The sequence below is a fragment of the Hipposideros armiger genome, unplaced genomic scaffold (genome assembly GCF_001890085.2).
Source record: "Hipposideros armiger isolate ML-2016 unplaced genomic scaffold, ASM189008v1 scaffold_598, whole genome shotgun sequence".
Lineage (NCBI taxonomy): Eukaryota > Metazoa > Chordata > Mammalia > Chiroptera > Hipposideridae > Hipposideros > Hipposideros armiger.
The window spans coordinates 641,135-654,758 of record NW_017731948.1 but is presented as its reverse complement, the minus strand read 5'-3'; the positions used below and the strand labels follow the sequence as shown (position 1 = coordinate 654,758).

Genomic DNA, 13,624 nt, shown 5'->3' with positions numbered 1-13,624 from the left:
TTTTTTTTTGAAACACGATATAGACATCACTGTGTTCAGGTCAACCCTCTCTCTGCCAATATTTTCCTCCAGGGGGAAATGGGCTCTTATCTCGTGAGGACATGACGGCGCCCCAAAAGGTAAGATTTTCGGGGCACATCTAAGCTATAGAGCACACACATAGCATGAGCATGCCAAGGGTTGGGTGGGGCGCTGCGTATTCAGTTTTGCCCAGGGTTCCCACCAGTAGAATCCTGGGTGAGTTACACACAGACTAGACGCCTAAGCCTTGTGGGTACTTGTAAGTAGGTGCTCCTGGGACCCACGCTCTAAGAGTGGTGGCCTCCGTAGGTCACAAGAGTCATGCAGAAATGAAGGCTTTCATCCAAGAGACAGGAAAACATCTCTGCACACAAATCCTCATGCACCACCATCCACCGCAGTGTCACTCATAGCAGCCCAAACAGGGGAAACAGCCCAGATGCCCAGCGATGGGCGAATGAACGTACAAAATGTGGTGTGCCCACACAATGGGACATTATCTGGTCATACAAAGGAATGAACCTGTGACACAGGCTGCTACGTGATCCACCTCGAGAACGTGAGGCAGGGTTGAAAGAAGCCAGACGCGAAAGGCGACACATTGTAGGTTCCATTTATATGAAATGTCCACAAAAGCCATGTCCGTAGGGACAGAAAACAGGCTGGTGCTGGTCGGGCTGGGGGGTGGGCGGAAGGGGCGTGACTGACAAGCGACTGCTGATGGATACGGATTTTCTTTGGGGGCAGTTAGAAAGGTTCTAAAGTGGATTGTGGTGACGGACATTCAACTCGGTGAGGCTACTTAAACCACCGAGTGCTCGAGTCTGGGGAACCAGCAGCTGTGATAAAGAAAGGAAACCCTTCATAAGGGCACACACAGAGCTCCCCGCAGTGGGTCCAGGAGGCCTGCAGGGCTGCTCCCTGGAGACTCTGGAGTCCCTTGGGGGGGGGTGTCCCAAAGCAACACCCACCAAGAAAGGAACAGACGCATAACTACAAACCTGAGCACGTTCCATGAAATGAGCTACATACAAGACACCAAGTATGCGCCACAACACTTCCCTTCTGTATAGCCTCGGTTTCCCCATTTCTGTGCCACGTGCACACATCCCGGGCACCCAGGAGGCTGAGCATTTGTATCACTAGGACCCGGCCACGGGGTTTACCCAGGACAGTGTTGAACTTGACGCGAACCCCGAGATGGTTGAAAACAGCCCAAGTTAAGGAATCGCCCCACCCAGTGAGTTCTGAAAACCCACTGACTGCCCAGAACCTGCCCTCCCCACGAAATTTAGATACGACTCACAGACACCCCCTTGTTTACCTAGGACAACGCCAGACGCGGGCCCTCCAGCGTCCCATTCTATGTCTCGCAAACGATTCACTGAATTGCTCATCCCCGCTGATCAACTGGAAGAAAAATGTCTGGTAAGCACACATCGGTTGAGCTTGTCTGCTAGCCCGGGACCCTGACCTGTGGTTGGCCCTCTGACTGGGCCAGCAGACAACCCCTCCTGGGCACAGGCTGGCCTACAGGAAAACACCCTCTGGCCCCGTATGGGATCAGCCCACCTCTCCACGCCTCGTTCTTTCTATAGTGTAGGTCCTCGCAGCCAACTGTGGGCCTCTCTGGAGAAGGAAGCGTGCTGTTCCCCAGCTGTGCGTGCTGACCGTATTCTGCCAATCACGACAGTCATCCCGCCCCCTTTGCAATGCTGTTTTTTCCCGTTCGGCAGCAATTCTTTCTCAATACATGTCCGTCCAGACCAAGTCCACATTTGGTTTTTGTTTCTGGTTTGTCGTGACGCCCACAACCCCCCGGGGCTCTTAGGGGACACTGTCACAGGCCTTTCCTCATGATGCCACTGCGAGGTCCCACCTCGGACCACTTTTCCTCATCCCTGATGGAACTGACGTACCAATACGTCTCCAGGCTTCTTCTGTTGAGTTACCTTCATCCTCTCTGTTTTCTGTGAACACGTGGAATTCCTCACCCCAATAAGCAGACTCCCAAAACACAGTAATCCTTGAGGGGATGGGGACCTGTGGGTGATGGTGGTCCGAGCGTCTGTAGTGACAGCTGTGGACATGTGTAAACACAATGCATCACGCGGGCGCAGCCTGGAGTGTCACACCCCCACTACGCCATGTGTGAGCGAGGTGCTTAGGGGCCACGACCAATCTGGGCTGCGTGTCTCTTTCATCAGCTGATCTGGACCCAGAACGCCTCCTCGTAACTGAGTTTCCGTTTGTCAGTCTCCTGAAAGGCTGAGTGTTTCTCCCTGCTGTTGTAGCCAGCATGGGAAACGACGCCATCCGTCCGTTGCTGAGAAACGCTGCAGGAGTGTGTGTGTGTCACCTGGGCCCTTGGAAGGTGACGCGGGGCGGTTTGAGCGGTGGGGACCAAAAAAAGGTGGGGACCTTTTGCAGGCATGTTCCCCTTCCTGCTCAAAGGTGGAGATGGGGAGAGCTTTCCCACCACACAGGGCTGAGGAGGACGGCCAGGGGTCCTTTGTCTCACATGCATCAATGTTCCCTGGGGAAGTCATTTGGGTTGTTGCTTTCACTCCCTGGGTGCCCGATATTTTGCAGGCTGTGATAAAGAAAGAAACGGGTTCTCCAGCCCTCCGTGCAGTGTCCTGAGCACTGGCTCTGCACGGGGAGCAGGGGACTATGAGGGGATTTGGGCCAGGTCTGTCCTCTGTCCCACGTCCTGACAGTAACCACAGCTGTGCCAACGGGACAGGGTAAGGGACTGGCATTGGCGTGGCTGTTCTGGTACTTTGTCAAGAGCTGTGTTCTAGGAGGAACATGGTGACCTACATCTATACCACAGGCAGGGGAGGGCTTTATGTACAAACAAAGTGCTTTAGACACAGTCTTTTGCAGAATACAAATAGCAAGCGATTATTTTCCAAGGACTGTAATACGCAAAGCCAAAAGCTCTTGCCATTGAAATGACATTAGCATACATCTCACTTTGTGGAAAATGTGCTGGACCTGTGTGAGAGAGACACATCCGATGTGTGTCCGGGAGAACTGTGTGACTGAGTAAAGAGGCGAACCAGGTCGTGACGGGAAGACCCGCGCCCCCACCTTGTGGAGGCTCCACAACTCGATTCAAGAAGTGCGTCTTGGGCTCCTTGGTGTTTGCAATGAGGCACTGAACACGGAGGCGGGGCTAACCGGGTGAGTGACACGTGCTTCCTTCTACCAACACATTTCATTCTGCCTTTACGAATACTCCAACCAACAATTACCGCTGCCAGTGCCACAGGGGGACACATTCCTGAGTTTCTGTTTCTTTGTGTGTTTGTGTTTTCCCTCCTAACTGTCCACATTCAGTGCCTGGACAAAGAAACGCATGATATATCTACTTGGACCCAAATAACAGTGCAAAGACTCAAAAGGCATATAACTTTGGCGTCAGGGTGACATGCACCTGATTATTTTAAAGAGCACAAGTCAATGAGTGTGTGGCACTGACGAGTCACAATGCAACACTCTCTTCTTTGATGGAAGGCTCCCTGGGGTCACGGGCGTGTCATTTGGAAAACCGCTTCCTGGCGCATACTGTTATGGTAGTGACCCCCCAAAGCCTGGGTCAGGGCTCTGCCTTCAGAGCTGCTGACTCTATGCCTTCCAAGCATTGTTTCAAAGCAAGAGGCAGCTGAGGGTTCAAGATACAGGCTCTGGGTTATGATAACAGGCTCACCAGGACTCTGGGGAGCTCTTTTTGACACCTTTCAGAAGACACGATTGCTCCTACACACGCACTGACAGGAACAATTCGAGGGGCACAGAAAGAAAGATCCATTTCTCTTACACCTAAGCGCACGGTGATCATCTGTATAATAATATACACGACGGAAAGCACAGAAGGTGCTAGGATATCGAGGTTCAGGCTGCACTCCAGGAGACCCAGACTCAGATTCCAGCCTTGCCGCTCACGGCCCACAGCCACTCGGCTTCTAAGTGGAACCGTATGAGCTCGGCAGCCTCGGCTGACGCAAGACAAGCTGCCTCAGACATCAGGGGTGGTTCTCCTTGTTGACCCCCAAGGGCATCAACTGCCTTTCCTGAACCCACCACAGGGCCTGCCGTGGAAGCATCCATGAAAAGAAGGGAGCAGAACGGGTGTGAACGCTCTAAAACCAGCCGGAGGCTGAGGGACGGACGACAACCGTTGCCGCTCACCTAAATCCCCCCAGGACATACGCCCTCGACATGGTGTGGGCACAGGGTCCCTCTGTCCCCACACAGCAGGGACGCCTGCTGTTCTACTCTAACCAGGCCCACATGGGTCTTTGTCTCTTGGCAGCTGTGTGCAGGCTGATTCTATCCTAGTGAGCCTCCAAGGAGGTGTGAAGAAACGGCCCCACGGGAGGCCCCATTCTCGCAATAAACACAGCTCTCACCTGCTGTTTAGAACGCATCTCGCTGCAAACGCTCATCAGCCTCAGTCCTAATCACAGCTGTGGGGACACCATTGTACCTGGTATCACTGAAGGTATAATCATACTCTCTACGCACCTGAGTACATTCCTCTGTCTAAGCAAATGTGAATAAAAAAAAAAAAATAGATCCTCAGTAAGTTTTCCACCAAATACCTGTAGCTCTAGTCAACAGATTTTGACCTAACACAGCAGAGCCATGCAACCGCAATTCATCGACCATTTAAGCCATTTTGTAAAATTGGCTTTGGGAAGGTAGGCTGTGATTTAAAGCCCAAAGTTTATACAACAATTACTCTGTGTTGTGTAACATTGTAAAAATGCATGAAGGTACCTGCAATAGGTCTCGCAAAATAAAGATTTCCTTCGGGCAGAAAAACTAATCTGGTGACCCCCCCCACCCCTACACGTAGGGGAGTGGGCAGTGCGTAGCCGATGGCCGGACACTGGGTTTCAGCCACCGTGAGAGTGGACACAACGGATCCAGGGTGGGACACAGTGGCATGAAGAATAGACGGAAGTTCCTTTCCCATCGCGTTGGGCCACTTTGCATCCATCTTCTAAAATAAAATCTCCCCAGAGAATAATTATTCATCTTCTCAAAGAAGGGGATGACCATGGCTGTGTGGGTGTGCCTAACGCAGATGTTCAGAACCTCATTTAGACAGACCATCTTAACAAACCAAGCTTTTCTTAGCCATAAAGTGAGACTAGGGGAAGAGACACGACACCTTGTGTGGTGGACGGGATCACAGGACGTCAGGGAAACTTCTGGATGTGGCCCCTGTATTGCACCCTAGGGTCAGGCTGCCACCACCATCAACACGGTGGTGCTCCACATGGGTGGTGCCATGGGGTGCATCCATTTACATAGGCTGGCGGACCACAACAGATGGCGCCCCTTGAGAGGTGCACGGCAGCTGCCGGGATAATTTTGGCCATGAGGACACTCAAGGAGCTTTGAGAATCGCTCGTTTGAAGACAGGTTCAGCAACACGCTCTGAGCTACTTCCTTAGAGAACTCTGCAGGTGGGTTCCACTAAAAGCGCAATGCAACCCCACAGGGACACCCTCCTCCTGCTGAGGTTGCACCCCCACAGTACAGCCCTCAGATGAGAATCAAAGCTTCTCGTGCACCTACCCTCCCAGGAGCCGCAATATCAAGGTGAAAACCCTCCCTCTGGTTGTCTGTGTGTGGAATACAAACAGAATAACTGATTACCACACGACTCAACAGGCATCTCAAATATTAGCTAACACGCAATCGTGCAAAACAGGGAAGATTCCCGTTTGAACATTCTGGTCACTGCTCAAGAGAGACTTTCAGGATTCATATCCTAGGCAACAGAGATGTGCTCTGAAAAGGAATCTTCCCACAGGTTGCTCTACATTTGCCATAGCTAGCTTGCCTTTAAACACCAGAGGACTTGCTCAGCTCTCACCGAGGGGTCCTTCTGCAAACCAGGGCTCTGGTCGCCGACACACTCCAGGAACGGTCAGAAAGAACTGGGCGCCACAGTGCAGACATTGGGCTGACCCTCCTCCAAGAGGGGTACACACTTTGGCATGAAGGCATCAGGGTGCAGACACTACCGAGGCAGGTGCAATTATTGGAGACCAGAGAGCTTTGCCAAACATTGTCCAGCAAATAGGAAAACAGCATCCTTGAGCGAGAATCATTATGGAATTCGTTCCCCATAATGATGACCCCCTTCTCCGTTGACACACATTTTCAATTTTAAAAACTAATCAGTGGAATTAAATGTGAGACGTCAGACGGCATTCATCGCAATAACGGGATACATTATTATTTTCTTCCACTGAGGTTTGAACTTGTGACACTGGATGTCTTGATCATTGCGGCAAGCGGTAGAAACCTAATATCAAAGTCTCAGCAGCACAAAACCAGAGCATCCCGGGACGGCCACCTGGGACCTCCACGTAGGCCTCAGTGTGATGCTGCTCCTGGGTCAGCGACATGAAGAACAAAAGGCACAAAGAAAGAGCCTCCACCAGCTGAGGCTGAAATGTTGAGGCAGTTGTGTGGCCAAGCCATAAAAAACTATGGTTAAAAAAAAAAATTTAAAAAGTCAGTACAATGGAAAAAGTGTGGAATCCACAGAGAGAATCTATAATTGCACTCCACCATTTTGCAATATGGTGACCGTGGACTTCGTAAGAAGACGTCAAAGAATGTCCAAGACCCTGCTTGGGCTCCAGGCCCTGGTGACCTGCTGTCCTCGCAAAGTGAGTTCTCCATGGGACCCAACCCCACTAAGCTAGACGCTGGAGTCTGGGGCCAGGGTCCCAGGTTGTCATGAAGCAGGACTTTCCTGATGAGGCCTCACGCAATAGGTGGCAATGACGTGAAGCCTGACGTCATCACTAGCTGTACTCAGAGAAGTCTGGACACAGAATAGAGACGTCACCCAGGTATATGAAGCACCAAGAAAGGTTTGGGTACAGGTCTGTCCCTCTACTCTGTTTCTTCCACTCATCCGTCCGTCCGTCCGTCTGTCTATCCTTCGGTTCCTTATCCCCACGTTCGTCCATCTCTGAAAACACTGGGTGTTCAGGACAAACCTCCACAGTTCTGTGGGTGTGACGGGTTCAGGAGGCTCTGTAAGGTCTCTTTCCCTCCATACATTGATTTTTCCAATCCACATGTTACATGGCTGACCAAACTTTGTTTCCCACTGGAAACGTGCATCTGCAAATATCAAAGGATATTTTGAAGAAGATACCATGCTCTCTATTTTTCCGATGAATGTGGTCACCCAAAGCGAGGTCCAGAGGAAAATGACTTTCATCGCATTCAATATGGCATTTACACTGTAATTGTGGGCAGTTACTGAAGGACTTTCTTTTGTTGCTGTTGTACATAAAAATGTCTGGGTATCTTATACAGTTGCTGGCTAAACAACCTTCCGTCCGAGTTGGTACTCAAGTGGCTGGTGTAGTCGACCGAGTCCTTTCTGCTTTCAGTCTCCATCTTGTCCGAGTCCTTCCATAGATCCAGCCCGCCATGTCTCTTTTGGAGCTGTTTCTCCTTTTTCTCTTTTTCATTCCTGTTTTCGTTCGGTCTCAAGGGTGCCGTTCAATGTACTAGCTCATCGTCTCAGGTCTCTCTACTTTGCAACCCCGATCACAGCAGGCTCTCCTTCCCTTCATCCAATTCAGTAACTCAAAAGGGGAGCAGGAGAGGAACAATGACAGGACCCGGTGGACATCTGTCACTTAGCCATTTGCGTCCACTATGTCACTGTATCATCACCCAGTCCTCTGGGCTGTGACTGAAAAAAAAAAAAACGGTCAAAAGATTTGCTCAAATGGAGATACTGTCCTTCACGTCTACTGTAATTCTCATATTTATGAGTCCAGTGAAATCATTATAGGCTGGCGGGACTTCTTCACCATGGGCCCACCCTGACTCGAAGCGACCCCCCTTTCTCCTTTAAGTGCTCCCCGAGCAGCCTGACAGGTACTCCGTGTCCAACACATCCCCAGGGAGGACATTAAGCTCATGTTCTCTTGAAGCTAAACTGCCTTCTCCGTGACCTCAAGTGAGTTCTCATTAGCAAAGCCAAGGTCCTCTTCTCAGCTCTCCCCACCCTGCAGCATTTGACCTTGGGGAGCGTCTATCTTTCTCACTCACACATCTGTGAAATTCATCTTCTTCCTGGTCAGTGGAAGATCAGAGCCTTTGTCCATTTTTTGGTTTTCTGGATGGAAATCTCTGCTGTCTCGGAAAGGATGTCTTTTGGCGTCCGTCATGTCACCGCCAAAGACGGTCAGTCCAAGTTGTTTGTAAGCTCTTTCATGGGTGTGAGAAGCCGCTTATCCAGGCGAGAATGTCTTTCTCTCCTCAACTGGGCTCCCCTTGTAACTGCCTCCTGTTCTTAGGATTTGAATGTTCTTCTAGATGTTAATTTTGTAACTTCCTGTCTGCAAGTTCTTCTCAAAGACAGCAGAGGAAGCCAAAACTAGAGTGCAAGAGATACTGTGTGTTGCTATGAAAGCACTAGTCAACACTTCTTAACATTATATAGTTGATGAGACACCTACAATTTTCACTTGTCTGTGATGATGCTATCACTTTGATAGTGTGTGAAGGGCTATATTTACTGGTAGCTATTTTCACCTTATGACCAAGATGGCCCACCAAAGATATGGTCTGAGACAAGTACTGTAAATAACATAAAATTACACCTATGAACAAATACCCAGCCCCCACTGCCCAAGAAAAGTTACCCACGTTATCCCCATTCTGGGGTTTTCTGCTAATAATTGCTTGCTTCTTGTTTTTGTTTTTGTTCTTCCAGTGGGAGGAGGTTAGTAGTTAAAAGTCAGAGAAAGCAGAGGATGCCAGGCAATTCAGAAAAGGAATTAAGGGAGGAAGGCTTTGCAATGAGGACAACTGTGTTATTCCAGCTAGTTTTGATGCGTCGTGAGGACGCCGCAGCCATGATGTGATTTTAGATGCAAGGGTCCGAGGGAAACTTGGGATTACACAGGACCCCAAAGTTTGTTGTCAGGAAGTTGCATGGTCCCAGACACGTCCATTCCCTACTCGAGACAAGCAGTTACCTGAATGGAGCAAGTTCCCACCTTGGGACTGAGCGGCCCTTTGAAGGAAAAAGCAGAGTGCACTGTCTGTTTCGCACAACTCTCCTTCTCTATTTCATACAAGGATTAAGAGCAGCATCACTTCACGTAAAAACAGCCTCGTTTCCCGAGTTCACGATCGCCTGTGTAGTCCTCTTTACTGATTTAGCGCTAAACAGTGAAAGCGTGTACAGCCTTCTCTCCGGAACTGTCATGGAATGGGCCATCAGAAACGGCCGCTCAAACCCCAGCTTGGCTTCGGGGGGAGAGAAAGTGAGAGAAACATCAGGAGATGGTGAGGACGCTGGCAGCGACGGAGGATAAATGAGAACTGGCTGGGCCTGTGGAAGAGAGGTCGAGAGGAGGGTTCTGAACCCGCCCTGGGAAATACCTGTGAAGACCTCACCTAGTTGGTTGGCTACCAGGTCCCGTGGAACATAAGGTGGGGTCTTCGTCTCTCCATCTCGTAGATGTAATATTAACTCTTTTGGATAGCGCTCATATTTTCAGATGCCTTATCTCGCTCTCGGCTTCAGGCGTCCTACTACTTTACTTCCAAATTTCTACAGAGCCTTTAGAGTGCTGCGTGGGTTACGGGCCACCCCGTCACGTCTGACGTATGTTCTTCTGATGACCGAGTTCGTTTAGAGGGCTTCTTTGCGGCATCATGATTTCTGGTGAGATGTCGGCCTTCCCGGATTCTTGGGGTTATTTGCCATTATACTTGTCATGTTTTCAGTTTTGAGAGCTGCCTGTCCATTCCTTGTTCTTGTTCCATATGTAAATACACAAGTTCATTTTGATTGTCATCAGAAGCATTTCCTTTTTTTTTCATCAGAAGCATTTCCTTCTTTTGTTTTGTTTTTAAAGCCAATCCTCTCTCTGAAACTGAGACGTGCCCATAATATTCTTACAAGTCCAGGAAAAGAGTTTGGATGCCTCCCTGGTTATGTGACGCTCTATGCTATTTCTTGTCAAATCTTCTATGCCATGTGACTTTTCCCACTGTATTTCCCCCCTTCTGTCTCTGAGCGTTCCAACTATACATAACGTGGGCTCTCTTTCCCAGCAGTCATTGCATCCTCACATTTTTCCCATCAGTGCTCGGCATGTTGATGTGATATACCCTTGCTCTCTGTCTCAAAATTCCAGTATTTTATTGAAGGGGGACAACTGTTCCCCTTTCTGGTCGCCAAACCCAGCATGTACAACTGCTACCACCTGTAAATTCCTTTGTATCATGCTAGGTCTGCAGCCACCCCTCCCAGAGGCACTCCGTGTTTCGGCGTTCCCTGCCTCTTTTCTGCACCCTGCCCTTCCATCCATGATTTGCTTTTCCAGGCAATGCTTTGCCACCTACTGTGAAAAATATGTCAGAGCTGTGCCCACCCCTTGGTGACCCCCCCTCGCCTCCCCCTGCCACACACACTGTTCAAGTTGTGCTTAAATTGGCAGCCTTCCTTCAGACATTATGGCTCAGCATTTGTGGGGTTCTTCCCTTTGTCAACGTGGAATTTAATTTTAGTATTTCCTTCTGTTCTCTGTTTTCCATTGCTTTGGTCAGGAAAGGAGAGATAGCTATAACTACACTTATCAATGAGAAAGCTAGCTGCTTCTGCTTGTTTATAAAATTGTAAAGTATAAGACCGATGTCCTGTGCTAATTATCTCCCTTGTAACGGCCATACGGTTTCATATGGGTTCCTTATATGTTTCTAATACTCTGCTTTATACTCCGTATCCCCTCCTGGACTGTCAACTGCTCGAGTATGGATACATCTAGCACGCGTTGGCTGAGCTGAATTGACCTGGCGCAACTAGAGAAACGGTCTCAGGGTCTGCTCATGTAATACAAGAAATGGGACAGCCCTGAGGGTGGAAGGAGCAGTATAAATCTGATCGCATTTATTTTTATACACAAGACCGACAATATTGGGATGGTTGACATCATTCTATGGGGCCGTTTTCCCCTCTCTTGTCAAAACGAGCTGCGATCAACTCTACGTGAGACCGACTCTACGTGACTATAGATAGGAGCAGGTGACGGGATGAGTGCAGCGTCTTCCGGGGAGCACTCTCAAATCTCCTCTGCTTCCCTTTGAGAGTAACCGTGTCTTTCCTGTCCTCTTCTTGCTGGGCAATGGGTAGACTCAGCCTTTGCCATATCTTGCATCATAGTTTTGACATTGTCTTCTGTCTTCCTGTAGATAAATCCTATCAGCGAATGTTGAAAGGGGAAGTAACCCTCGAATCCATCTACGTCCAGCTCCCTTACTTTACCGACGCAGGAACTGAGGCAAAGATGCTGAGAGACACGCCCACGTCCTCCCAGCTGGGGGGGAAGAGCTCATTTCTTTCCTGAGATCGAGGCGCCTGTCCTTCCTGCTGCTCCCCACTGCCTTTACTTTGAACTTGAGCATCAGCTGAGGACACAAGAACATCCGATGCGACTGCAATTACTTGCTTGGAAATATTCAGCATCGCTCTCAAGATGAGCAACTTGGCAGCTACCCAAACTTCAGTTTAACCTCCACGTCAAAATAGGATACACCCGACGTCATTAGCACAGATAGGAGATTTAGGTAAAACCGGGGCATGTAGACACTTCCTGTCTTTGGGTGACGAACGATTTTTTTTTCTTTGACATAGATATCCTTTCCTTCTGTTCACCACGGTCTGAAACCCCTCTCTTCCCAGGAGATGGTATAAGCATTTCTACTTTGTCACTCACTTTTCTTCTCTTGTAAATGATTAAGAACTACATATCAAATAAACGCCATACACAACAGGTCGTGGCAGGTTTTCTAAGCAGCTGATTTGGGGGGTCACACACAAGACACTGACAACCAGGGTGGGCGAGAAAGAATTCTTAAAGACACATGAAAACTCAGGCGTGAGTGACTGGCGTGGGAGTGATCACCTGGAAAGTAACAGCTGAAGTGCCAGCAGCCCCATTTGCAGGAATCGGAAAGAAGGCTTTCCTTGGGGGCAAGAATACGCTAGCGAGCTGCGTGCTGTGAAAGGCTGGGGGGCGCGTGAAGCTTCAGGCACCCCACAAACCCAAGCCCGACGTCATTCCTAGCAAAGCAGAACAGAGAAGCCCAACATGGGAAGTGGAGACGTGTTCAAAGGCAAATAAAACAAGCGACAGAAACAACCATCAGTGGTGCCTTGACACACGCAGAGGGGCAATACACTGTGAACAGGGGCTTTGCATCTGGGGCCCCCAAAACCGGGATTCAGGGGCCGTGCACAAAGGAGACTCCTGGCCTCCATTCTGTACACGTGGCGCCTGGTAGCTGGGCACAGCCCCTCGGTCTGTTTGTCCTACCGGATTGTCTGCCCTTTCTTGGAGGGATAGCAATCCTGATTATCCAAGCTCAGGCCATCCCTGGCACAATTTGTCCCTGCAATTCCCTCCCCAGGCACGAGCATACCCCGGCAGGTGAGTTCTCCCTCTGCCCCCTCTGCCCCACCCTGACGAGATATCCAACTGCACCCTCTCCCTGTCTGGGACTCCCGAGAGTCCTTCCTTTGTTCTGAGGGAGGTGTTAGCAACAGCTAGCCCAGATGGGCAAGCGTGGGACCAGAAAGAGTGCCTTTGGAGAGGGGAGCCACTCTGGGAGCTGCCACTCACTCTTCTGTGGGTTCCTCTTTGTAGAATCTTCTATTCTTTGAGTTGAGATTGCCCAGGGTGGTTCAAATGAGTGACTTTGATTTAAATAGTCACTGAGCTGGGCGGCGATGGTAAGCAAAAACATGGTCCTTGCTCCTGAAGTGTCCAGACCCTGGGATAGATGGCACAGGACAGGAGCGCTGAGCGCAGGGACGTTAGATGACAATGATGGAAGACAGGGAGAGCCCAGAGGAAACGCGGAGCTTGCCGGGGTTTCTGCTATCTGCGCCCACAACCCCCACCAAAGGATGGCTGCTTCTTTTTGTCGGGGCTCTACCTTACACAGACTGGCCGCACAAGCTCTATTTTCATCTGGGACTTGCTTTCCTGCTCCTATATTGTATCTGTATTATTATTATTATTTTAATTAAAAAAAAACACCACTGAGACACAATGTAGAGTTGATCTTGAAGTCAGAATTTTGGCTCCATCGGTTTTCACTTGGTTACGTTGGGGAGATAACACCTCAGAATCTCAGTTTTCTCAAAAAAATCAAGAGGGGGACCGGCTGAGTAGCTTGTTAGGAGTTGGCTTGGGATGCCAGCTCTGAGCAGCAGGGCCCCAGTTCGGATCCCACATGAGGGCCAGTGACACTGCCCTCTACAGCTAAGATGGTGAGTAACAGCTCGACCTGGAGCTGGGCTGCCGTGAGTCACCAGCGATGGTGTGCAGTGTGCTGTTGTGAGCTACTGTGAGCAGCCGGCAGCCGGCGTGAGCAGCCGTCCAATGGTCGGCGAGTGACGGCCTCACCCAGGAAGAGCGCAATGATGTTGCCAACTTGGGCCAGTGAAGCAACGTCCTCCACAACTAGACTGAAGAACAAAACGACAGCAACTTGTCTGTTCCCCTTATCCGATTCCCGAACACCG

General features: G+C 49.9%; 1 protein-coding gene across 3 annotated transcripts in view; it reads right to left on the bottom strand.

The window, feature by feature from the left end:
* PUDP (pseudouridine 5'-phosphatase) overlaps nt 1-13,624 on the bottom strand; it is a 142,324-nt gene that overhangs the window by 37,964 nt on the left and 90,736 nt on the right. The window lies entirely within an intron of this gene.